Source organism: Ambystoma mexicanum, chromosome 1q (genome assembly GCF_040938575.1).
Source record: "Ambystoma mexicanum isolate Mex_15411 chromosome 1q, UKY_AmexF1_1, whole genome shotgun sequence".
NCBI classification, from domain to species: Eukaryota; Metazoa; Chordata; class Amphibia; order Caudata; family Ambystomatidae; genus Ambystoma; species Ambystoma mexicanum.
The window spans coordinates 1292068255-1292095156 of NC_090922.1; the positions used below are offsets into that span (position 1 = coordinate 1292068255).

Consider the following 26902-nt stretch of genomic DNA (forward strand, 5'->3'; position numbering starts at 1 on the left):
AGAGAAGATCTTGATCCTGCAAGGGCCATACCTGTTTAACCATGTGATGAAGTTTGAGATTTTGGGGTCTATGTGATGTGATAAATATGTGGTTCAGTAATTGGGAGCAGGCTATCAAATTATAGCAATCTTTACCTTATAATAGACTGTGCCCTCCTACGCATTCCTCATCTTAGATATATTCTTCCTGCTTTAGCAGATTTGGGAAACTCTTTTGACAGCAGAGGGTGCTGTGCAGCATTGGTATCAAGGTCCCTGAGCATGCGAGGCCAAACGTGAAATCGGTATAAGTATCTCACACCGTAATCCATGACCCGAGTACCTTTTTTCTGCATGCTTCTGGGAACATTCTCTTCACACCTCAGAGTTTTGTCTAATGTACTTAGATGGCAGTCACCACTTTGTCGAAAACAAAAGCTTCCATTATTTTTGCTGCTGAAGCCCAACCAGGGCTACATCTTTTTCTTCTGGCTCTCCATGAACTAAGCATCCTCTCTTTGATATGATGTGACATTTATAACACGCCTGTACACAAGTGTTTCTAGACGCGACAAGACAAGGAGGGGGAACCAAGGGAGAACAAAATAACAGATCTTACTAGGCCTTGTGCCATTCAGATCGAGCAAGTGCGGGGAAGAGGGAATGGGAGAAGTGCCAGGGGTATAGGAAGGGGGAAGTGCAGTTAACTCACAAGTGCAGCCATCAGGTGGCTCATAAGTGCAGAGAGAAGGGACTATAGGTTGCAGATACAGACCCCTAAGTGCTGGGGAGCCTGCAGGCAGTTCAAGGGTAACTGGACATGCAGGAGCCTGGACCAGAGATCAGAGGGTGACCAGTGCGCGGAGCAGTCTGGTGCATCAGCAGGGCAGAGTTAGAGAGAAAGCGGCAGCGAAAAGGAAGGTCTTGAGTTGCTTCCAGAACTAGAGGTGGTTCTGCTCAAGTTTGAGAGAGGGAGGCTGTTCCAGATGGAGACCTTAGCTGAGGGGATAGATCTGCCCCCAAATCTCTGCTTAGAAAAGCGTCTGACCCTCAGAGTTGGAGGTGGATGAGCGGAGAGCTCGAGAAGGAAGATGTTTTGGAGGAGAAAGTTGGAGGTGGAGCGGTCCCAGGCCCCAGAAAGCCTTGTGGACAATGCAGAGGGTCTTGAAGTTGATCCTTGCAGTCACAGGGAGCCAGTGAAGAGATCTTTACACAGGCTCCTTATATTCCTCCTGGTCCTGCTCAGGTGCCCCCTGATGACTTGCTGGAACATGTAATAGACAATGATTGGGGTATTTCAGATGGCGAGAAGAAGGCAGTCCTTTAGTCATTACTGCCGGCGCAGCCTCCGGCTACTCCTCAGCCTGCACCCGGCCCCAATCAACCAGAGGCACATTTTCTATCACTGGACATCTTGTCTACTCTGCAGACCCTGGTGTCAGAATTAGAGAACAGAGTACCATTGGGCCCACCACCTCCATGTGAGCTTCCTGCTCTCCCAGCTCCTCCTAGTCTCTGTTAGCTTTACACCCTCTTTTCAGCTTTCAAATTCCTAGACTGAGGACAAAGCTTCTCAAGGTGGAGCCTCCACTCATGCTATAACAGTCGAGTTTGGTGACCTTGTGCCAGCGGATGATAAATGTGATGATCCACCGATCAGAGATTCCTCACCTGACGAGATTGGTACTTTTCATTCTTTTATGTCCAAGGTTGCTAGAATGTTTGATCTGCTGACTGAAGAACAGAGGAAGGAAAGCTTCTCCAGCATGGGGGTCTTGCTCATGAATATTGCTCATTCACATGCTCCTGGATGTTCCCTGTCATCAGGCGGGGAATCCTCAGTAAATTTAAAGCAGTTTAACTTTAAGTTAAACAAACTACTTGTCTCCTCTATAGCCTATCAGTGTCACTTTGGGTCATACTGCCCCAACCTATGACACCCTTCTCCCTAAGCTCCACCACTGGTGGCCATCTTCAGATTTTTATCACACGTTTCTCATGTTGGGAGTTCTTGTGCTTCATGCCTCAAAAAGTTTGTTCTGAGTTGTTTTCCCCTTATTTTTAGAAATGTCTTAATCTCTTCATCGTCTACCGTCACGTTGTTATTACCGGCGGCTGGGACCCATTGTCAGGGAACATACCTCAGTCCAGTTCAGATCTCCAGTTCGTGGCGCCACAGGCACAGGATTGTGCTTTGCTCTAACACCATGGCGGATGCCACAAAGAAAAGCCTTTTCAGGTCCTGTGAAAATTGCGGCCTGAGGAATATCTTCTTCGGGGATGGGCACTTCAAGTGCATTTACTTTCTTCATACCGATCACGATGCGGGCGGACATTCAATTTGCCAGTTGTTTTCCTCGAAGACATGGAAGGACCGCCATCGGAGGTTGGTGGTGTGGATTGAAGAGGGGAAGGGGTATGATGCGGCCTCCGGGGGCATAGTCATGCCTCTTCCACGGCCTGCAGGTCCAAAGAGAATTCTCCCTCCAGTAGAAAGCAGCTGAGGTCCTTTTGAGGATGCAAAAGAAGGTTAAATCTGAGCTCCTTCATCCTTCCTAATCAACGGTCGCCAAGGGACATAGTTCGGAGGAGGCCATTCACCAGCTCCTTCAACGGCTAGCCTACTGGCAGGTGGTCTGCCTCCGTCCGCTAGAAAGTCTTCGTAGAGCAAGTCGTTGAACTGCTCAGCCGTCACCGTCCCATACCTCGTCCATAACTACCTTCACCAAGACCGTTGCTCCCATCAACGAGTACCTCGTCGATGACTCATTCTAAGAAGTCTCCTCTACCTTCAACAGCTGCAACACCAAAGGGCTTGCCCATGACAGTCGCCTTTACCACTGCTAAAATTACCACACCCAGGGTTTCCCTGCCGCCTAGACCTCCGTCAGTGGTTCCGACACCAGTCAAGTCAACAACGGTAACCTTTCCTGCTCTGCAGGCTCCAGTCATCACCACTTTCCCTAAGGGCTCTTATTTAGTGAGAGACGCTTCCAGCTCTGGACTTCCTGCCCAGGACCACCAAGGCTGCACCACTCTTTACTCTGGCACCATCTCTGAAGAAGACCTTCCAGAGGATTTGTACTTGGATCACGAAAGGGGCCAGGGGGAACCACCCTCATTCTGCCTATGCCTCATCATGGGTCACCGGCATGTAGGCCTTCCCAGCTGTTTAGCCCTTCATGGGACTCGGGCCCTGCTGCACCTGCTCTTGCACCAAGGGACATGACCTTGGACATACTGACCACCTTACACACACCAGTAGCGACTGCCCACTGCTCCTGCCCCTGTTCCAGCAAGAGCCAAAAAGGGGGGTACCAACAAGCTACCTTTTGATATCCTCACCGGAGGTAACACACCTGGGTCTCACACCAAATCCATGTATTCACAAATCATTCTTTTAACAAATATAAAGAGATGGCAGGCTCAATTTTAGCAAAAATAACTCATATATTTATTATATTTTCTAATAAAACAGACCATTTGGTCACATTTTCAAAACTCATTGTACATAAAAACACAAATAAAAGAGACAATTGATCTATAATTTGAATTTTGTGTTGCAGTCACATAATGCTTAATAATCGACATTAGTGGTGTTAGTAACACATGGGTGACTTTGAAATAGCCTGATCTTAATTTGCTAAACAATCCCCAAAGTCTTTGTGTCGACGTGCACCAGCAAGTTGCCCTCCGAGGCCTCCTTGGGCTCAACTGACGCCGCTTCATAAGGCTCCTGCCACCCCTCGGGCAATGCCATGGCGCTATCCCCTGTGGTGGAGAAACCAGCTCATATGGACACCTTTAATGGACACTGTCATGACCGGTATGCACACCCGATGATTTTGATGACTACGTTCCTGTAGAATGGGAACCCCTGGATGTGGATGCACCCGCAAGGGCCTCTCCCCCGGGCGTTATTGGTTCTTTCCCCTCTATAATATCAGTGTGGCAAGCTATTCAGCCTTGTGCCGTAAGAAAAGAAAACAGAGGGTTTTGTGAGGTGTCAGAAATGTGTGGTGGACCACGTTGTGAAGTTTTTCTCAACAAATGCTATTTTATTATAATATAAGGTTGGATGAATGCTTCACTATCCTTACTGTGACGAGGACTTCAATACCTAAAATAAACTAAAGGAAACACTCTAACAAAGTATATCTGTCCATCACACTTAAACATATAACAAATAAACAAGGAAATGCATGGCAGTTCACAACTATAATTATTGAGTTAACAAACTAACCAGATCCTGGGCAAACTCCCCTTCCCCAGCTTTAAACGTGACTCTGCTTCGCAGTTCAAGAAAAGAACACAAGGAAACCCTGGTTTGCAAAACAAAGTTCAATACAGTCCGATGTAACTTCAACTTGTCAGCAGAAAGTTCCAACACATAGGTTATAAGATTCTTCTTCTTGGAACAGTGTTTATATTGGTCATTATGATTCGACACTTTAACAAGTCTAGGAAATATAACTTCTCCATAGCAGCCTTGCTTGGCTCTCCCTCCTGTACTACTAACAACATAAAATGTCTGTCAAGACCACCTTTTAGCACTTCTCCAACTTCCACCGGGTCTGCCTCCTTTCCAGGTCTTCAATTTCCAAAGGCTTGCCATTCCGGTATACTCCCCTGCCTGAGCAGTACAAAAGTGATTTTTGTGGTCAATATCAACTGACAAGAACTTACAACAGCTTTGCAGCTTTCAATAAATGACGGCTTCAAAACATTCAACAACTCTTCAGGGAAAACAAGATTCACATTGATGTTTTGCAAATTATGCTCCTCTCCTTCTGGATATCTGTTACCAGAAGTGCAGCCTTTTTGCCACTCTTTTTCCCCACTTAACAAGCACCCAAAGACTGACGAGGATAGGGTTTCTTCCTACCTCTCCTCAGGTGGTGTCAATGTGTAGGAGTCCCAGTTGTTGTATACATTATGGCTAACCAGTTTCTGAGTTTCTAAACCTTGCATTAGCCCCCTTCTGTTTTTGGCAATATTGGATAGACTGTGTTTGCCGTATTTCTAGTATCTTTTTCCCTAGGCAATGCTGACTAACTCTTAATAAAGTCACCCCAACCGTTGGTTGGGTTTTCCACAAACTCCCACCTTCAAAAAAACAGTCATTTGGCTTGGACACATTAGAGTTTTGCTGCTGTTCCCTAGTTTGGTATTTAGAAATAACTTGAACCACTTTTACTCTTATGCGAGTGCTGCTTCTGCGATTTTACAATTGTTCGGTATTCAAAACAAATGTTTGCATTACTTTCATTCACACTCGTGCTGCTTTGCACTCTGTCTACTTCTACACGAGTACTGCTTTCTACCATTCTGCTTCTTCGTGAGTGTCTCTCACTCGCATGCCTGCTTCCAACCCGCAAACTGGGACAGAGCTCCTTGGGGTCACTGACAACCTGTGACCGCACCGGTTTACATCTGCGCCTCTGTTCCCCTCGCGTCTCACAGCACTTCTGCTGTTTTGGCTCTTCACGACTTGCAAAGACCTCTTCTGTAAATCTGCTTCCATCCATGCCACTTTCAAGTGGAGCTCCTCTGGCCTGAGGCCATCTGGTGCACGCCAGCCACCGGAGACTGCCTTTAGGCTCACAGCTGCACTCCGGCCACCTGCAACAGCCTCCTACACCCTTCCCGCTGCACAGCCTCTGCAGAATGTGTCACAAGGGGGAAAGACGTCCTTCTGCACGCGTCCCGCTGCGTGACTTCGGCACTTAAGTTTTCTGGGGATACAGACCCTCTCAGGACTGGCAGCTGATATCTTCCCTGCAGTGGTCTTGGCCTCCTCATTCCTCCAGCGGCTGTCTGGGCTGCCAACACGAACTACGTGCCTTCTGCTACTGACTTCATTTACTCTTATCCAGCAAATCCAACTCTATGGCCTGCAACTGAGGGGGCTTTTTAAGCCTTTTTACCTCCCTCAGGTGTGGGTCATCTACATTAATGAACTGACCACTCCTACAACATTGCACCTCTTCAGCCCTCTTCCTCGTCCCAGTACTTAGTGAATTCTGGGACTTGAAGTCCCTAATAGAAAAATCAGGTTTTCTTAGTTCTGTTGGTCTACTTTCAAACCTCAATTTGTTCCTATAACATTCTTTGAAGTAACACTATAAGAATTAGTCATTTGTTTGAGAAGGAAAAGGCAATCATTTTACGCTGGCGTTATTTCTACATGCCCTTTCGCTGCACTGGCGGATATTAGATTTTCAGTTTTATAGATCTCCAGAGTTTTAGAAGAGTTTTGATTTCTCCCAAGGCCCCCGAGTGTATGATTAATTCGCCATGATTTATATGTATCTTTTGTGGAACCGCACTATAGTAATTACAACAAGCCATTACATACTATGGCATTGCGGAGCCATCCTCTCTAGCAGAAGACGAATACTGCATCTCATCCCACGGATTTCTCTCACTCCCCTGTGCCTCTTCCTTTCCCAGGTGATCCTCCCGCAGAACACCACCCCCAAGGTCAGGGACAGAAAGCATCCGCCTTTCCCTGGCCACCTCGGAAGAGACTTTAAGCAGGGAGCTAGTGAGGAGTCCATAGGATTCATCACGATTTCCTTTTTGATCGACGGGAGTCCTAGTATCAGTCCCCTTGTTGAATGACATATGGGACGATGGCTTGGCGGTCATGCACGCTCCTAATACCACTACTGCTAAACCTGACCTGACCTGACTGAAGTAGCGGGTTTCAGACTCACCCCAGGCTTGGTGGTCTCGGCTGCCTCTAGAAAGAGGTCTTCAAACCCCTCTTCTTCATCCATAGTTCCTCTGGATCAGGTGGGTAATTATAATAATAATTGGTGCTCTATAATGTGCTTAATACCAAGAGGTTTATAAGCACAGACCTGGGATTCGCACCTGTGTTGCTCTGCGTTGTCTTGCTTCCAAGATGAGCGCATTGCTACTGACCTATACTACCCGTGGTAAGAAGATAGATGCTGTAGGAATGCGCATCATCACTACGGCAGCTTCAACAATCAAGGACGCCAACTCCCTTGCCCTCCTGTTAACTGGGGCCCATCCTTGTCTTCCTTCCTGGCGATAAGAAGGCTGAAGCCTTAGCCCTTTTGCAGCAAGGGAGGTGGCTCCCGACACACCATCACCGTCGCTCTCGACATCGCTGATTCCAGTATTAGCGTGGCCATCCTATGCCAATGTTAGCTCAAAGCCACCAACCTCTACACAGATGTTCAGACTAAGCTAGTTGACATGTCCTTTGATGGTGACAACCCATTGGGCAAGGCGCTCAACAGAACTCTTCAGGCCATAAAGACTGACACAGAGACAGCGCATTCTCTGGGCCCCCGTCAGCAGAGGAGGCCGTCCTTTCATTCTTCTAAGGGCAAGAGTCTCCAGGTCTTCAAAGAGTTTCACCACCCCCTATCTTCAGCCCTTATGCTCTACCACCCAGAAGACGTATAAGGGACACTCCCAGGCCTACAGCATTGGCTCCCAGCATCGTTGTCTCCCCCCATCCAGGATGCAGATGCTGATGCAGGCCTAAACCGTACCCCACCACCACTTCTGCACCCCAGTTTGACGCCACCTATCAAACTGTTTTGATCAGTGGCAGAAGATCTCCAGCGCACGTTTTGGAATTCCAGGACAGATGCCCACACATTCCTCCTGTCACGAGACAAAAACTGCATGTGGCTCAGCTGCTGAAGAAGGTTCAAGCCATGCTATGCAAAGGGGCAAAAGAACCAGTTCCTCAGCGCCTCTGCGGCTTGAGTGTACTCCAGAAGATGTCTGGTATGGAAGAAGTCAGGGGGGTGGCACCCGATCCTAGATCTGTGGCACCTCAACAAGTCCCTCAAATCCTAAAAGTTCAGGATGGTCACGTTGCAGCACATACTTGCCCAACTGAAGGAACAGGATTTCCTGGTGACTCTCAACCTGGAAGATGCCTACTTCCACATCCCCATTCATCACAAATACTGGAAGTTCCTATGGTTTTTCATGCAGGGGCGACATTACCAGTTCATGGTCTTGCCCTTCGGCCTAAAATCGGCCCCAAGATTATTCACCAAATGCCTGGCCCCAGTGACCAGTGCATTTGTGCCACAAAGGAATCCATGTTTACCCTTACCTGGAGGATTGGCTCATCCAGTCTTGCTACCGCGCACTGGCAACCCAGCACACCGCAGAGACAATCCACCTTCTGACTTTGGTCATATTCTCAGTCAACTATCCGAAGTTCTGCGTGACACACTGTTTATGGGTGCCTGACTCAACACAGCCTCGCGACTCCTGCGTAAGAGAGGGTGAAAGCCATCCTGGGAAAGGTCCAACGATGTCCACAGCAACACTCCGGTCCATCAAGTCCCTGCTGGGGATGATGTCCTCCTGCACCCATCTGGTGCCCTTCTGCAGGCTGCAAATGAGACCCTTCAAGAATTTCTGGATGCCAAGTGGCAGCAAGTCACTGGCTCATTGACCTACAAGATCGTCCTCAATCGGGCTTTCCGTCAAGCCCTGCAATGGTGGTCAGTTCCTACACACCACTCACAGGGCACTACCTTTCAGATCCCTGCGTATAAGGCTACAGTCACAACCAACACCTCTGCACTTTTGGGGAGCCCACACAGGACTTTATCATGCTAGAGGAAAAGGAGTTGCACTTCAACACCTTCAAACTGCAGGCAGTCTTCTGGACCCTCAAGTCTTTTTTCCAAAACTGGGAGGGAGGGCCTCTTTCTGTACGCTTTCCCTCAAACTCTGCTGTTGCTATGAGTGGTCAGCACACTCCGATGTTGCCACTGCAAGATGATCCTCATTGCACCGGCGTGGCCCAGGCAGATCTGGTACTCAGACCACACCTCCATCTGTCAGTGGTCCCGGCCATCAAGCTGCCTCCATTTCCCAACCTCTCCAGAGAAGGAGGGTCAATACTGCACCACAGCCTAGCGACTTTGATCCTCACGGCCTTGCTCCTGCAGGCTTAGAATTTGGACATTATTTGCTGCCTTTGGAATGCAAGAAGATCCTAGCTGAAGCCAGGGCACCGCTACATTGGCTTGCTACAAGCACAAGTGGAAGCACTTTATGATGTGGGGCCGACCGCGTGGATGTCACTGCTGCGCTTGACTGCTCTGCAGCTTCTTGCGTACCTGCTCTCAATTGCCAAGACTAGCCTCACTTATGCCTCTATTAAGGTCCACCTGGCCACAATATCCTGTTACAAACTGACCCCAGACAGGCTCTTCCTTTGGTTGTACAGGCTCGTTAAGTAGTTCCTCAAGGCCCTCTTCAGAACATTCCCTCCGGTGAAGGCTCCTTAAGTTTTATATTGAACGCACAAAGGACTATAGAAAGATGTCTGTCTTTTGTCAATTTTGGACATGTGGGACGCGGGAAGGCCATGTCTGGCTCTCTGGCTGCATCGTGCATTTCCGTTGTCTGGCCAACAGACCGCTTCCAGGCCAGCTCAGAGCCCATTCCACCAGACCCATCCCAGCAACAACTGCGTTTCTTTCTGGTGTTCCCCTGCTCAACATCTGCAGGGCTGCTACGTGGAGGGCTACACACACATTCATAAGATTCTACTGCCTCGACAGAGTGAGAAACCTGAAGGTACTCTCGCATCTACTCCCAAGGATATTCTGTTCACGTGGCCAGGGAAGGGCCATCACTTTTTGATCCCAACCCTGGAGACGGGCAATAAAGGTTCCACCAAATTCGGATAAATGTGGCAATAAAGCTACATTAAAGGCTCAGCTCGCTCCAATTCCAGTAATACTTGCTGCAGAAGAAAATTCAGGTCAATGGGCATGTTTTGGGCTGGCCGGCCGGCCAGGGTGACGAGGAGGCAGCTATAGCAATAAGTGCATCAGTCAATTCACTGATGGAGACAATGGAAAACGTTGATCAAGCGCTAACCCGGATTGAGGAGAACATAGGTGCTATGGTGGACAGGGATTTCATACCAGGAATGGATCTGGTGTCGGATGTATCTGTGTTGGCTCCTGTTATATCACATGAACTTGGAAAGCGAGTAAGATTATCATTGGACTTTAAGACCATCCAGTGGGCTCTGCCTGAATCGCCAGTACGGCCGAAGTGCTGAAAAAAAATTATGATGTATCAACCAGGGCATTAAACCCGGGTGGAATCAATGCCCCCTGCTTACATCTCCCGTGGAATTGTATGGCGGGAAGGGCAGGGTCAGTAGGGCGCATACAGTGGGAGGTTGGGTCGGAAGCACAACATAACACACTGGCGCCTGAAGAAGGCCAACTCCCCGACGTAGTGCCAAACCGGGGGTTGGTGGGATACAACATGTGTGATTGATGATTGTCATTTCCTGTTTTATCCCGACTGTTCGATTCAATGGATAGGGTATGACTCCTTGAATTTTGTGCTCTGTGAGATAGGGTTTATGGTTGCAACAACTATGGTCCATGGGCCACAGGAAAGCCTTGAGCAACAACATTTTGCACCTAAAACCAATATGGAAATGGAGATCAACCTGAGGCACTGTGCGGAGGTAAATCAAAATCAGGTTATAGTCCCTAAAGAGGAACCTCTGCCATCAGTGTCATGCTTAGGGAAGGCCTCAGATAATGTAGAAGCAATTTTATGTAGTAACCTAATAGAGGCATCCCTGCCCGTTAGATGGCCAAAATATAAAGGAAAAACTGGCAGAAAAGATATTTAAAAAAACATAAATCCCCTACTAAGCAAAATAATAGGGGATCGCGTAAGTTTCTGATAAAATTAAGGAATGAGGTGGATAGGAGAATGACCCTTGAAAGAGAAGCCTTAGATCGCAAAAAGAATTTCTTTAAAAGTAGGAAGACAAAGGGAATAAGATAGTCGGCTAACTTCCTAGCAATAGCTGAGCCATATAAGGTGGAGGAAAAAGAATTAAAGCCATACAAGGTGAAGATAGCCTGTCCTTTGATTTAAGTAATATCTCAGTTTACCCAGCAGAGGACATTAAAGATGGGGGCGAAGAAAGGGGCACCCAGGAAATTCCAGTTAAGTCAGAGCCAATAGTTGGTTTGAGAGGGGGTAAAGTATGTGTCATGAGGGACTCATCAGCACACCCCCTGCATGGAACCAAGCATCTAAGGAAGGTGGTGGATGAAGCAAGGGTGGTCGACTTGCGACCTGCATCAGGGGATCAAAAACTGTACTGTTTTCTTAGGCACCGCCACACACCATCGAAGTTGTCAAAATGTAAACAACTTCCAGTAAGAATGGTACAACATAACGATTACCAAAATAGAGGTAGGAACAAGAATGACCAAAAAAGGAATCAACTATTCGGAAAAAGCCAGTAGAAGAGGCGTTCTGTCTGCATCTTAGTTGCCTCTTCGAATGCTCTAATAGAATTCCCCTAAATAGACATTATATTTTGTCCTTGCTGTTTGAAATCCCTAACCTGAGGTTGGTAACCACTGGTGACATTGGGTTAGTGGAGTTTCTCCATGAGGATTGTTTGGACATTGTTAAAGTACACGTACACTTGAAAATTGTTAAAAATGCAATTTTGGTAGAAAATTAATAATTTCTTTCACTAGGGTTCGAAGTTGCTGATGTGGGGACCTCTAGTCTAACAAGATTTGTATCCAGCAAAATGGGGGCTGGATGTAACGATGGGGAGCGACAGAGTGTCACCCAGACTGACATGGTGGGGTCTTCACTATGCTCTGTGCAGTTTTTACAAAGCAAGGTTTTTTTTGTGGCCAACCACAGTGGATTGACTACAACCATGAGGCCTGAACTACGGATATGTCCTTTGTATCATGGAACAGAAAGGGTTTTGTGAATATTATGAATAATCCAGATTTGTTTCAAATGTTTGATATTATGTGTCTACAGGGAACTCTTTTGATGGATATACTGACTGTAGATGGCTTCGACGTAGTTCACGTTGAAGCAGAACGAGGTAAGGGGTTGCCCATTTGGAGGAATTTTTATTGCTATTAGGAGAAATCTTGGCATTTTAGTTTTGTCAAATTGAATTGAATAGGAGGGGATATGCTGGCTATTTTGCTTGAATGGGTGAGGTGGGGACTAGCAAGTATTGCCGACTGTCAAGACCCTAAACAAGAATGCTTCAAAAAGGGAGTAGGAAGTGCCCTTAAATAGTCTTGTCCTAGCACTTTTGTCTAGGCAGGCTATGGAGCAGGGGAGGCCAGTTTATCAGGCCTTCCTAGATGTTAGCAAGGCATTTGATCACGTGAGCAGGGCAACCATTTGGGAGAACCTGCATGATAGTGGCTGTCCCCAAGCGTTAATTGGTATCTTGGAGGCATTACAACGGGAACTAAAATCAAAGTCAGACTGGACTCACATGGTTCCTTTTCTGATTGGATAGACACGAACCGGGGAATGCGCCATGGGTGTCCCCTTGGTCCGTTCTTATTCTGTTTTTATATTAAGGATATGCTGGCCTTTTCGAAGACTGCCAGGACAAACCACCCAAATCTGGGAGTCGTAGCAGTGCAATATTTAGCATACGCGGGTTTGACATTGTTGTCTGCAATATGAGCCCGATAGGGCTGCAAAGAGCTCCAAAGGAAGTTGCTGATTTTCTTAGTGAATTGGACTTAACAATTAAGAGCACAAAATCTAAAATTCCCGGTGCTGAATAGGGGGACCTGTAAATGGAAAAAATGTTGTTGGTTTATGAGAAGTCAAGATTTGGGGGTGGTAAACACATACAAGTATTTGGGCTCATCTATCTATAGTGGAAAAGGTGGTAATCCCTCAGAAGCGGAAGTAAAAGCAAAGTTTTTGGCAGCAACTAGTTAGCTTGTCCAATTTGACTATACATTTGGGAGGTTTTCGTTTCTTCCTGTAATGAAATTGTTTAAACAGAAAATCGTTCCTAAATTGGTTTTCGAGGAACAAACAAGAGAAGATGGAGTGAATTGTGCTAGATTGGAGGATAAACTGTGGAGAAAGGTGCTGCATTTACCGGCTTCAGTCCCAATAGCCGGATTACTCTTCGAGCTGGGAAAATGACCTATTCAGACGATAATTGATTGTGGAAATTATACGCTGGTATTATTTCTCTGCCCAAAGCCTTGTTTTTCGTTGTTAGGGAGAATTCTCATAAATGGTTGATTTCCCTTACCTAAAGAGTCCCCCAGCAGCTTTGCTGGATTTCTAGGATTTATTATTTCACCTGGTAAGAGTGTGAGCCTTTTTTCCCCACTCTTACCTGTGTTTTGCTATGTGTATTTCTACTTTCTGTGTGATCTTGGGCACTGGAGCCTTACCTACTCCATGTGCACCACTTTTTGTGTGTCTTACACAGCACCTTCAGTGCAGTGACAGAGGGTTCTCTTTTATACTTAACCACTGACTCCATTTTTCTGGGGCTGACTACTGTCCCCCAGAAACAGGTAAAGTTGCCATTAACTTTATATAGTCACTTTAAACCACAGACCCAGTACACCCCATCTTACATGTAGTATTGGAAAGGGTTAACTCTTATCCCTTTTTTGTCTGTACCTCTTGAGGCATTGTTTCGCTCCCTTAACATTAAGACTTGGCTGGTGGCAGTGGTATCTACCCTAACTTTTCTACCACGATTATCTTATATAACGTGATAATGTTTTAGGCTATTATATTAGCCTCGAACATAAACCCGCTTGACCAAATACATTTTATTTTGGTTCCGGGTGGGTTTAGTCACCATTCTTTTTGTAAAAATCTTTATCATGTTTTTCTCTGTGTGCCAAACCGGAGATGACTCCTTCGTTCGCTGTCTTTTCACGGACTTCTGCACAGAAGCCCTCCTGAAGGCTTCTGATAGACTAGGTAGGCAGGATGTGAGGGAGGGATCTTCGGACCCCTGCCATGGGTTGCCTTAGTAACCCAAGTCGTACTCTTGTCTGATTGGCTAAGAGGACTGGCCTTGCCAGGCCAGCCACCCTGCTGTGTGATTGACAGCCTGGCTGTATGAATGGGGGAAAACTGCATAAAAAGCAGGTTTCTGGGACGGGAAGAGCAGAGTCACCACTGGAACGAAAGAACCAACAAGGAACTGTCCAACCTCGTCCGGAATCTGTGCCACAAACTTTACCGCAAACTACCCTGAACTGTGTTATCTTGAGCAAAAGACTTTTGACCTATTGACTTTGGCCCTAAGCCTTTTCTAGCTGATCTCCTCACTGTAGCCTCTCTTGTTCAACTGCTCAGAATACTTACCTGTTGGTTTTGCCTACTTGATGATAACTTTGTCTTTCCCTCCCTTTTAAATTGCTGAAGTGCCATTTTTCTCTCACTTCATTTTGTGAGCTTAACTTGTCCGGAATTTAAGGGAAGTGGTGTATTTCTGATTGTGATTTTGACCTTGAATAGTGAAATGGTATACAACTGTTGAGTAAATAAGTATATATTCTTTTACTTAGAAACCTTGAGTCAGTGTTTGCCTGAATCATAGTAATTGCTGTACTTTGTGTAACTATTTGTACTGCTCACTTACTCTTGAGATAAGTCTGGCTGCTCCGCTACTGCTATCACTATAACTGTATAGTACGGGCTTGTACCAAAGGTGAAATTGTACTGTCACTTGTAGTCTTAATTGTGTGTAGTGTTCCCAAAGGGTACTGCATATAATGCTGCCTAACATCCGTCCATCTTAATGATATTTGGACAAAGGGTAATTGCAGGATCCTGGTGGACTGGGCCGCATGGTGCACGCAGACCCTTGTGAAAATTGATTCCTCAACAGATGAATTGTCCTCTAACCCAAATAAAGTGAAGCAAAAGTTCTTTAGACACGTGTGAATCCAGCTTACAGCTGGTTTGTTGGAGTATCAATGTTTTATTGACCATTTTGCCTGGACGATAAAGATCTATAATATTCTAGCCCCATATCTGAGGAAACGCCCGTCTAGAGAGTTTAGGTTTCAAATGATAAGAGTAACATTAAATTTGGTCCCCACGATGGAGGTGTTGGTGATAAGGAAAAAGATTGTGAGGGGGAAAAGACTGTCGTTATTGTGATATTGAGGACGAAACCTTAAAGCACTTGTGTGTATATTGTCTGGTCTTGCGTACTCTGTGGTGAATAACCGAGTTGCGCACCAGAAGACCAGAGAAGGACTTATGGCCTAGAATTATGAACACAAATGAAATTTCCCTGTCTATAAAGCACTTTGAATTTTCGGATGCTGTTTAATATAAGTCTTAAATTAAAAAGGAAGGACTGTTTGTATCAATTTTATTGTTTTAGATGGGTGAAACGTTTTTAGCTGTAAATTTGAAATTGGATTATTATCTTGAAATTGAGGATCCCTTCCCTAAAACAGAGTTTCTCAGTTCTTTCAACTCTGAGCACTTATACTGATTTCATCCACTCAATGTTCAATATGAGAAAGCGATAGGCCCACTTGACCCGCCTTCTGGCTAGCTTTGTCAATTGTATCACAGTTCTTCGTGGCTCATTCCCAATGCCCTTTGCTTGTCATCATTTAGGTCTCCCTAGTCTAGGCGCAGTTGCCAGACCATATGGTCCACCCATTACAGGTCACGCAGCCAGGAACCCTAGGCTTTTCTTTGTCTTGATTCATGTTTGTGATCTTCACAGCAGGGAACTCTTTGGTCTAGGCGCAGTTGTCAGACCACACGGTCCACCCATTACAGGTTGCGCCACCATAAGTCCCCCTTGGATCGGTTTGGCCCCTCACTGGCTCTTCTGCTTCAGGCTTCTGATTTCTTACACTTGTATTCATTTTTGTTAGTGTAACACTCCTCTGCATCAGTCTTTGACTTGACACAGGTGTATGATTCTTTCTCAAATTGGTATTTGGACTACTCAAGTGATTGTTTAATTTTCAATATGCTTTATTTCTGCTCACCGTGATGTTCATATATAGTGTGACATTCAATATTTTGGTTTAACTTTAAAGGTTAGTTCGGTATTCAATATACTTAATTATCAGTTTCAATTTAGTTCGGTATTCAATATAACGTGGTCTTACTCCAATAGTAATTTAGTATCAGTTCAGTATTCAATATAGTTCATTCACTTGGGCTCATGAACCGTTACTTGCATGCGGTCCCCTGGCAGCGCTCCGGTCCTCCAGTGTCCTCTGACACTCACCGGCTCCTCGCATCTCCCCAGCGGTGGTTTCCACCACTCACGATCACCTTCTCCGTAGCGGGGAAGCAGACTGCCACTTTCGTCGGGTATGTCCCGATCTCCCTTCTCGTCTTCTTGCTTCACAGTAGATGCAGAGCACGTCTCCCCTGCTCCTGGCTAGCTCTGCCGCTCCAACTGCCTCTGGGTTCTCGGCACAGACAGTGTCTCTCTCGCTCTCATTAGTTTTGCAGCCCCCGCTGCCCACCTTCCAGTTCGAAGGCTCCCAGTCCTGCACCCAGCAGCCGTAGGCCCTCCAGGATCCATGCCAGCGTTCAGACTTCTGTGTCTCTTTCCAACACATCGATTCTCTTCCTTTCACTGGCTCGTGATTCCCTCCTTTATACACCTGAATTCTATTAATGGACTTCAGGTTTGATTTGTTGGCTTGTCTTGCCTGACCATATTGAACCCATACAATGGGACATGCCTGACCTTCAGCACTGGATGCCTTCATACTCCTCTTTTTCATCTCAGTACTACAGTGGTGTTGGTGATAGGGAAGTGTGCACTAATCCCAGTTGCTTCTTCCTCTTCTCAGAACTTGGTAGGCACTTCTGGGAAACAATAGGGCACGAGTGGAAATAGCCTATGAAGGCAGAGGGAAGGGATGGTGAGTCTGTGTTGTGGAAGGGGCGATACCCTGTCTCACAATTAGATGCTCTCTTCTGAGTATTTTGTGGGAGTAGAGGGGAACTGATGTATTGGGATCTACAATAGGAAGTGTATGTCCCTAGTGATGTCTTCCCAATGTTCTCATTTCCAGAGTGGTTTCTGGGATAGGGAGTAGATATTGCTCCACGCGGTATTGCTCTAGTCCTATCATTAAACTGGAAGTAGGGAAATGGCACAGGGTTGATAATAACACATAAACTTGGAGGGGTGATGGGGTAGATCGTCACCATGACCAATTACCAGAGCTTTTTGGAAGCTAAGCCTGCAAATTTGAATCTGGAGTCCTGCAGCATCAGCAGATTGGATGAGGATGTGGGAGCTGCACCATCTCTGTGCTTCACATTAAGATCAGTGATGCGACCATGAAACAAAACCTCAAACTAATGAAAAATAAAACCAATTAAAACCACAAAAAAAGAATACTGTCTCTCACACAAGGGCATCCTCTCCCCAATCCCCAAAGACACTCCACTCAGGTGATTCTCCCTCGCTTGTCAACCCCCAGGATTGGGATTCAAAAGCAATGGCCCTCCGCTGGCCACCCGAGCAAAGGATCCCTGGGGAGTAGCAGTGAGAACACCCTCAGTTTTCTCATAACTGTCTGACTCAGCTATGTGTTGCTGCTGGTTACCATCATCCTCCTAGTTCTCCAAATGTTAAGGTTCAGGTCCTGCTTGATCTTGGTCACCCCTAATTGGGTTGGGAAGACATGCTATGTGGTCCGTCGAGATGGCCATCTGCTGCTTCAATGGCTTCCTCTGAGAGCAGACCTTCTATCCTATTTGGGGGCTGAGTGCTTCATTTGAACCCTTTATCTCTCAGCCTTTATGTACTGCTATTGAGAGGAATAGATCTGATGGTGGGAGCTCAACAATGTAGTTGTTGCTGCCCGCATGCTACAAGGTCTATTAATGTGTGCAAGTGGATGAAATTGTCATGATCTCTGCTTCCAAAAGGTCAGGGTTTTCCCAACTCCCTTGGAAGCAGATCCATAACCCAGGTTCCGAGTGCCAACCAGTCCCAATTGGGACCTTTTGGACCCAGTCCTGGCGCCAGTGGCACCAGGCTCATAAATATGCCCAGTCCCAGCGCTGGAAGCGCCGGGCTCATAATGCTTGGGTGGACTTACCTGCAGCAGACCATGCTGCTTACTTGCCTGCCAGTTGAGTCTCTGATCCTCTTCTGTTTGGAACTACTTTTCCTGTTGGGTGGGGCAGGAGCCACTCCCTAGATTCAGAACACTGGAACTCTTCTGGAAAGCAGGAACTCTTTTCTTACCTAGGCGTGGCTGTGGAAGGAGACACCTAAGCACTACAGGAGGCTATTTAAACCACCCGATGGATGAATCTTGCTTTGCGTTATTCTGCATTCTCTGCAGCAGAACGCTCATCGTGTCTTCTGCATCTGATCCTGGGCCTAAGGAAAAAGGCTTACCATTCTGAATCCAGTCTTCAGCAACACCTATAAAGACAAGAAAGAACAGGTTAGCATTACGGTCTTCAGTGACAGCTCTTCACTTACCTGGTCCATCGGCTGTCACCAACGCCTCGCGCTGCATTCCGGCATCTGAAAAACAAAGGCTTACCTACTCTTCGTGCGCTCCGGAGGTCTTCACACTGCATTCCGGCATCTGAAAGACAAAAGCTTACCAACTCTTCGCACGCTCCGGAGGTCTTCGGCGCTGCATCCCGCATCTGAAAGACAAAACAAGGTGCGTTAAAGACATTGGGGAACTTTAATACTCACGTGCCATTACACCTTTCCACATCTAACCCAGTGGGTATTCCGGCACCCTGCAGCCGCCCCGAACTTGTACCTGCAAAATAAAAGACAGTTAGAGCGCATCGTGAAGCAGGCAACAAGCGCTTACTTACGTGCTTCCAGGCGCTTCTATTCATCACACGGGCTCCATCTTCAACTCACTTCAGCCCGCCATCCGCCATCGCCGGAACCCTGCAAAACAAGAGACATCATTACTAAAGACTTTAAAGACATTAGAATTACTCGAAACTTACCGTTCGTGCAGTAAACGACGGACAGCAGTCCTCTGAAGTCAAGAGGCTTGCTCCCCTTATCCAGTGAAGAAACTGGTTACAGCACCCTGCCTCGAGGCAGATGGAGAGCACGGCGTTCACTTACCTAAGGTGAGAGCGTTAACCTTTGGGGTTCTACAGGAGAAGAGAAAGGGAAGAAGAGAGAGACATTCAATAACCCAGTTCATTAATCCCACATTTTCTATCTGCAGACATCTTACCCTTCGAGCCAGACATACAGTGCACAGAGGTCCAGCCCAAAGAGCCAGCCGTGTGTTACACATCACCTTTGAAGATACGGTATACACCCAGTCAAGACCGGCGCCTCTACGGGAATCATGTGAGCGTTACAGAACGCAAAGCCTACCACAAAACTCCCGTCCAGGCGCTATGGAAACCTCGGATACCGACCAGCTAGCCCAGTTACTTGGGGAACTAAGGGCAGAAGTGCATGCAGCCCGTCAGGAAACGAACGCTCTAAGAAGGGAACTGATTATTTCCAAGGAGCGAACAGATGATCTCGCTAGACAATTGCTACAGTCACAAGCCGGACAGACCCCGTTACCCGCATCTGTGGGAAATCTTCCTTCTACATCCTCTATGAATCCAGTGCAGATCAACCTACCTGGGAATGTACCTCTGGCTCCGCCTGAACGATTTTCTGGTGACCCAAAGAGGTTTGCAGTTTTTATCAATCAGTGCCGGTTGCATTTATTATGCCGGCCAGGAGCCTTTCCAACTGATCAAGCTAAAGTAGCTTTCGTGCTTTCGTACCTTAGTGGCAATGCGGCAGACTGGTCGATCCCTCTAGTAAATCAAGATGATCCGGTCCTCCATGATTTTCAAGCTTTTCAGCTCAGTATGGAAAAACTGTTCGCAAGACATTCACAGGGGCAGGCCTTGGACAATGAGCTTATTTCGTTGCAACAAGGTAATCAAGACCTTTTGGCTTATATTGCGTCTTTCAACAGACTGATAGTGGAAACTCACTGGCCTGAGGACAAAAGGATTACGTTGTTTTATAGACGTCTACGCGGAGAGCTCAAAGATGTGTTAGCCCAAGTAGTGAATCCCCCACAAGATTGTTCGGACTATATAGACTTAGTCGTTCAAATAGATCACAGACTGCAGAACAGGAAGGCCGATCGTTCCAAGTTTGATGCTCGAGTATTGTAACGCTCACCTGATTCCCGTAGAGGCGCCGGTCTTGACTGGGCGTATACCGTATCTTCAAAGGTGATGTGTAACACACGGCTGGCTCTTTGGGCTGGACCTCTGTGCACTGTATGTCTGACTCGAAGGGTAAGATGTCTGCAGATAGAAAATATGGGATTAAGGAACTGGGTTATTGAATGTCTCTCTCTTCTTCCCTTTCTCTTCTCCTGTAGAACCCCAAAGGTTAACGCTCTCACCTTAGGTAAGTGAACGCTGTGCTCTCCATCTGCCTCGGGGCAGGGTGCTGTAACCAGTTTCTTCACTGGATAAGGGGAGCAGGCCTCTTGACTTCAGAGGACTGCTGTCTGTCGTTTACTGCACGAACGGTAAGTTTCGAGTAATTCTAATGTCTTTAAAGTCTTTAGTAATGATATCTCTTGTTTTGCAGGGTTCCGGCGATGGCGGATGACGGGCTGAAGTGAGTTGAAGATGGAGCCCGTGTGATGAATAGAAGCGCCTGGAAGCACGTAAGTAAGCGCTTGTTGCCTGCTTCACGATGCGCTCTAACTGTCTTTTTATTTTGCAGGTACAAGTTCGGAGCGGCTGCAGGGTGCCGGAATACCCACTGGGTTAGATGTGGAAAGGAGTAATGGCACGTGAGTATTAAAGTTCCCCAATGTCTTTAAACACACCTTGTTTTGTCTTTCAGATGCGGGATGCAGCGCCGAAGGCCTCCGGAGCTTGCGAAGAGTTGGTAAGCTTTTGTCTTTCAGATGCCGGAATGCAGCGCGAGGCGTTGGTGACAGCCGATGGACCAGGTAAGTGAAGAGCTGTCACTGAAGACCGTAATGCTAACCTGTTCTTTCTTGTTTTTATAGGTGTTGCTGAAGACTGGATTCAGGATGGTAAGCCTTTTTCCTTAGGCCCAGGATCAGATGCAGAAGACACGATGAGCGTTCTGCTGCAGAGGATGCAGAATAACGCAAAGCAAGATTCATCCATCGGGTGTGGTTTAAATAGCCTCCTGTAGTGCTTAGGTGTCTCCTTCCACAGCCACGCCTAGGTAAGAAAAGAGTTCCTGCTTTCCAGAAGAGTTCCAGTGTTCTGAATCTAGGAAGTGGCTCCTGCCCCACCCAACAGGAAAAGTAGTTCCAAACAGAAGAGGATCAGAGGCTCAACTGGCAGGCAAGTAAGCAGCATGGTCTGCTGCAGGTAAGTCCACCCAAGCATTATGAGCCCGGCGCTTCCAGCGCTGGTACTGGGCATATTTTTGAGCCTGGTGCCACTGGCGCCAGGACTGGGTCCAAAAGGTCCCAATTGGGACTGGTTGGCACTCGGAACCTGGGTTATGGATCTGCTTCCAAGGGAGTTGGGAAAACCCTGACCTTTTGGAAGCAGAAATCATGACAGTATTTTCCAAACCGCCAACTCCTTCCAAAGGAGTAGACTCCGGGGAACCCATGCAAATAGGGGGTCTGAAAGGTCCTCTAACACAAAAGGAGCGGGAAAGGAGAAAACAGTTGCAATTATGCCTCTATTGCGGAAACTCAGGGCACTTTCTTCGAGACTGTCCGGTGAAACCTGCCAAGAAGGCAGTAGGAGCTGCAGTTACCAAAGTTACAAACTCTGAGCAGGGAAACGACCTCGCCCGACAAGAATAGAGGTCCTCTTGCCGAGCGTGAAAACCAGTTCCGTGATCTCGCATTTCGTGATACCTATGGTCCTCATCAGCCCTGATAATCCGGATCGATTACATGCAATTGAAGCTTACGTCGACAGCGGTGCCATCGGCAATTATGTGGATCATGAAATGGTTTTGAGGATGAATCTAACTCTATGTCCCAAGGCTGTAAAGGACGTTATTACTACGGTGGATGGTACGGAGATAGCCTCCGGGCCAGTAACGCATACCACTCAAGAAGTGACGCTAGTAAGTCAAGATGGACACCATGAGAAGATCGTATTCGATGTGATCAAGGCCCCTCAGTTTCAGATTATTCTAGGAATACCTTGGTTAGAGAAACACAATCCTCTGATCGATTGGCAAGCAAGAACGGTCCAGTTTCCAGAATGTGTCTCTACTTGTCACCCTCCACCTGGTGTTGCACTGGCAGCAATTTCTTCAGAGACTCCCCAGTTACCTCCCGAATACCTCGAATACCAAGATGTTTTCCGGAAGGATCAGGCTAACTCTCTACCTCCTCATAGGTCTTATGACTGCCAGATCGACCTGATACCTGGATCTACTCCTCCTTGTAGTAGAATTTATGCCCTCACCGAGCCTGAGAACCTTCACCTTCGACAATACCTGGATCAATACCTGGCAAATGGGTTTATTCGTCCTTCCAAGTCCCCTGCTTCTTCAGCTTTGTTCTTCGTTCCAAAAAAGGAAGGAGACCTTAGAACTTGTATAGATTATCGCTCCCTGAACCAGATCACCGTTAAGAATAGATATCCGTTACCTTTGATCCATGAACTCCTGGACCAAGTCAGAAAAGCATGCATATATACAAAGCTGGATCTTAGAGGAGCTTACCACTTGGTACGAGTAAAAGAGGGCGATGAATGGAAGACGGCCTTCCGCACCAAGTATGGGCTATTTGAATATCAGGTCATGCCCTTCGGACTTTGTAATGCCCCGGCCGCCTTTCAATATTTTATGAACGATGTCCTCAGAGAGCTCATAGATGTGTGTGTTGTTGTTTACATTGACGACATCCTCGTTTATTCTTCATCGGAATCTGAACATCGGAAACACGTGAAAATGGTCCTCGAAAGATTGCGTCAACACAAACTTTTCGCTAAGTTGGAAAAATGTGTTTTCAATGTGACTGAAGTTGAATTCTTGGGATTCATATTATCACCTGGCGGAGTGCGTATGGATTGAAAGAAGGTCGATGCAGTTCTCAAATGGCCATCACCATCCTCCGTAAAAGGTGTGCAAAGCATGTTAGGCTTCGCTAACTTTTACCGCAGGTTTATCCCCGAATTCTCTAGAATAGTCCAGCCCATCACTGCCTTGTTAAAGAAAAACAAACGTTTTGAATGGTCTACCGAGGCGGAACAAGCTTTCCAGGATTTGAAGACTAAATTTATCTCTGCACCAATCTTAAAACACCCTCGCCCCGAACTCCCCTACATCGTGGAAACTGATGCTTCAAGCCTTGCCATGGGGGCAGTTCTATCACAAAAGGACCCGGTAACCAATCAGTTGCATCCCGTGGCATTTTGGTCCCGCAAATTCTCGCCTCCTGAAATCAATTACACGATTACTGACAAGGAACTTCTGGCTATCAAGTCTGCCTTTAAGGCTTGGCGGCATTATCTGCTGGGGGCCCGACACACCGTTACTGTGATTACGGATCACCGAAACCTGCAATATTTGAAAACAGCAAAAGCCCAATCCTCTAGACAACTCCGTTGGGCATTATTCTTTGCCGAGTTTGACTTCATAATTACCTATCGACCTGGTACAAAAAACGGTAAAGCTGATGCACTTTCTCGGATGGGAGTGGAAGAACACTTGGTCAACCCTAAACCTGTACCAATCATTCCCGAACAAAGAATTCTGGGTGTAATCGCCACAGAATCCATAGAGGAAGTTAAGGATAAAGCCAGGCAACTTGTAACTCCAGCAGACATACAGAATTGGCATCTGCAGGGAAAGGACTTTGCAGTAAAGGACAACTTATTGTATTTCCAAGAACGATTATACCTACCCAGCACAGATTTACAGAAAAAAGTAATCTCTTGTTATCACGATTCTTTAATGGAAGGACATCCCGGTATGGCCAAGACCTCAGAAAAGATCAAGCGCTACTTCTGGTGGCCGTCTTGGGAAAAAAGATATCAGAGACTTTATAATGTCCTGTGGAGTATGCGCCCAAAACAAGAGTCAAAAGGAAAGACCAGCAGGCCTCTTACGCCCTATTGACATCCCACCTCGCTCTTGGCATACGCTTTCTATGGACTTCATCACCGATCTACCTCCATGCTCCGGATACAATACGATTCTAGTAATCGTGGACTTATTCTCCAAGATGGCGCATTTCATTCCGCTCAAAGGCTTGCCAACAGCAGCAACTCTGGCCCGAGAATTTCTCGAAAATATCGTCCGACTGCACGGTTTTCCTTCGGTTCTAATTTCGGATCGAGGTAGTCAATTTATTTCTCATTTGTGGCGAAGTTGCTGTCGGTCGGCTCAAATTGATGTGAGACTATCGACCAGTCACCACCCTCAGACCGACGGACAAACCGAGAGGACCAATCAAACTCTGGAACAGTATTTACGCTGCATGCTGCAACAAACTGAAAAAACTTGGAAAGACATCCTTTGGATAGCCGAATATGCCTACAATAACTCTGTCCATTCGGGAACTGGGAAAACCCCGTTTTTTCTTTTGTACGACAGTCACCCTCGAACCTCGGAGTTGGATCCCCTCCAAGATCTTGAAACACCAGCAGTAGACTACCTGCATTCTACAATCACCCAAGCCTTTAAGGAAGCTGTTTCTCACCTTCAAAGGGCTAAAGAACAATACAAGAAAGGAGCAGATCAACATCGGAAGGAAGCCCCTCAATATCAAGTAGGGGATCAAGTCTGGTTATCCACCAAATATCTACCTCTAAAAGGGCCACGCACATTCAACCCAAGATACCTTGGTCCCTATTCCATCACTACCATAGTAAACCCAGTAGCGGTCAAATTGGACTTGCCCCTGCACATGAAGATACATCCGGTCTTCCACGTCTCTCTATTAAAACCCGTGCAACCTCAAACCCGACTAACCAAATCTCCAAAACCTATCCTAGTTGATGGAGAACTCGAGTTTGAAGTCAAAAGCATTCTGGACTCCAAGATCTCCAAATCTAAACTATTCTACCTAATTGACTGGAAAGCCTACGGCCCCCAAGAGAGATCCTGGGAACCTGCTGAATATGTCCACGCTCCTCGCCTAATCAAAAGATTTCACCGAACATTTCCTGACAAGCCAAAACCCCCGGAGAAGCCCGGTTTGGGAGGGGCCTTGCGGGGGGGGTACTGTCATGATCTCTGCTTCCAAAAGGTCAGGGTTTTCCCAACTCCCTTGGAAGCAGATCCATAACCCAGGTTCCGAGTGCCAACCAGTCCCAATTGGGACCTTTTGGACCCAGTCCTGGCGCCAGTGGCACCAGGCTCATAAATATGCCCAGTCCCAGCGCTGGAAGCGCCGGGCTCATAATGCTTGGGTGGACTTACCTGCAGCAGACCATGCTGCTTACTTGCCTGCCAGTTGAGTCTCTGATCCTCTTCTGTTTGGAACTACTTTTCCTGTTGGGTGGGGCAGGAGCCACTCCCTAGATTCAGAACACTGGAACTCTTCTGGAAAGCAGGAACTCTTTTCTTACCTAGGCGTGGCTGTGGAAGGAGACACCTAAGCACTACAGGAGGCTATTTAAACCACACCCGGTGGATGAATCTTGCTTTGCGTTATTCTGCATTCTCAGCAGCAGAACGCTCATCGTGTCTTCTGCATCTGATCCTGGGCCTAAGGAAAAAGGCTTACCATTCTGAATCCAGTCTTCAGCAACACCTATAAAGACAAGAAAGAACAGGTTAGCATTACGGTCTTCAGTGACAGCTCTTCACTTACCTGGTCCATCGGCTGTCACCAACGCCTCGCGCTGCATTCCGGCATCTGAAAGACAAAGGCTTACCTACTCTTCGTGCGCTCCCCGGAGGTCTTCACACTGCATTCCGGCATCTGAAAGACAAAAGCTTACCAACTCTTCGCACGCTCCGGAGGTCTTCGGCGCTGCATCCCGCATCTGAAAGACAAAACAAGGTGCGTTTAAAGACATTGGGGAACTTTAATACTCACGTGCCATTACTCCTTTCCACATCTAACCTAGTGGGTATTCCGGCACCCTGCAGCCTCCCCGAACTTGTACCTGCAAAATAAAAAGACAGTTAGAGCGCATCGTGAAGCAGGCAACAAGCGCTTACTTACGTGCTTCCAGGCGCTTCTATTCATCACACGGGCTCCATCTTCAACTCACTTCAGCCCGCCATCAGCCATCGCCGGAACCCTGCAAAACAAGAGACATCATTACCAAAGACTTTAAAGACATTAGAATTACTCGAAACTTACCGTTCGTGCAGTAAACGACGGACAGCAGTCCTCTGAAGTCGAGAGGCCTGCTCCCCTTATCCAGTGAAGAAACTGGTTACAGCACCCTGCCTCGAGGCAGATGGAGAGCACGGCGTTCACTTACCTAAGGTGAGAGTGTTAACTTTTGGGGTTCTACAGGAGAAGAGAAAGGGAAGAAGAGAGACATTCAATAACCCAGTTCATTAATCCCACATTTTCTATCTGCAGACATCTTACCCTTCGAGCCAGACATACAGTGCACAGAGGTCCAGCCCAAAGAGCCAGCCGTGTGTTACACATCACCTTTCAAGATACGGTATACGCCCAGTCAAGACCGGCGCCTCTACGGGAATCAGGTGAGCGTTACAGAAATTTGAAGGTCTTTGCAAGAGCAGAAGTTGAGAACCATTTGTCATGCCCTCTCGCCCTGGTTCTTTTTGTTTGTATTGTCTTTGTCAGTGTAAGGGTATAGTCTGGTATGGTCAAGGTTTACCGCAAAACTATTTCCATTTTCAAGAGGTCTCCGGAGCATGGTTTGTTTTTCACAGATCTTTTGATTGCCCAATTCCTGAAGGTTTGAAACATTTTCTTTCCACCTGCTCAGTTTGTTGTCTGATTTTAGGATTTTAATTTAGTTCATTCATTCCTTCCTTACATGCTACCATTTGGGTCCTAGCACTCCTGTTCTCTTGGGCTACACACTGTTAAAACTATTGTTTTGGTTTTTATGTAAGCCAGACACACGATGCAGGCTCTTTCATGTAAAACTTCTTATCTTTAGTTCTCGAAGGAGAAGGTCACTCTGA

The 26902-nt window shown here is 46.9% G+C and overlaps 1 protein-coding gene across 2 annotated transcripts in view; it reads left to right on the forward strand.

Moving 5' to 3' along the window:
• The window catches only part of USP24 (ubiquitin specific peptidase 24), a 2799104-nt gene that overhangs the window by 1928154 nt on the left and 844048 nt on the right, over positions 1-26902 (forward strand). The gene's annotated exons all lie outside the window — the stretch shown is intronic.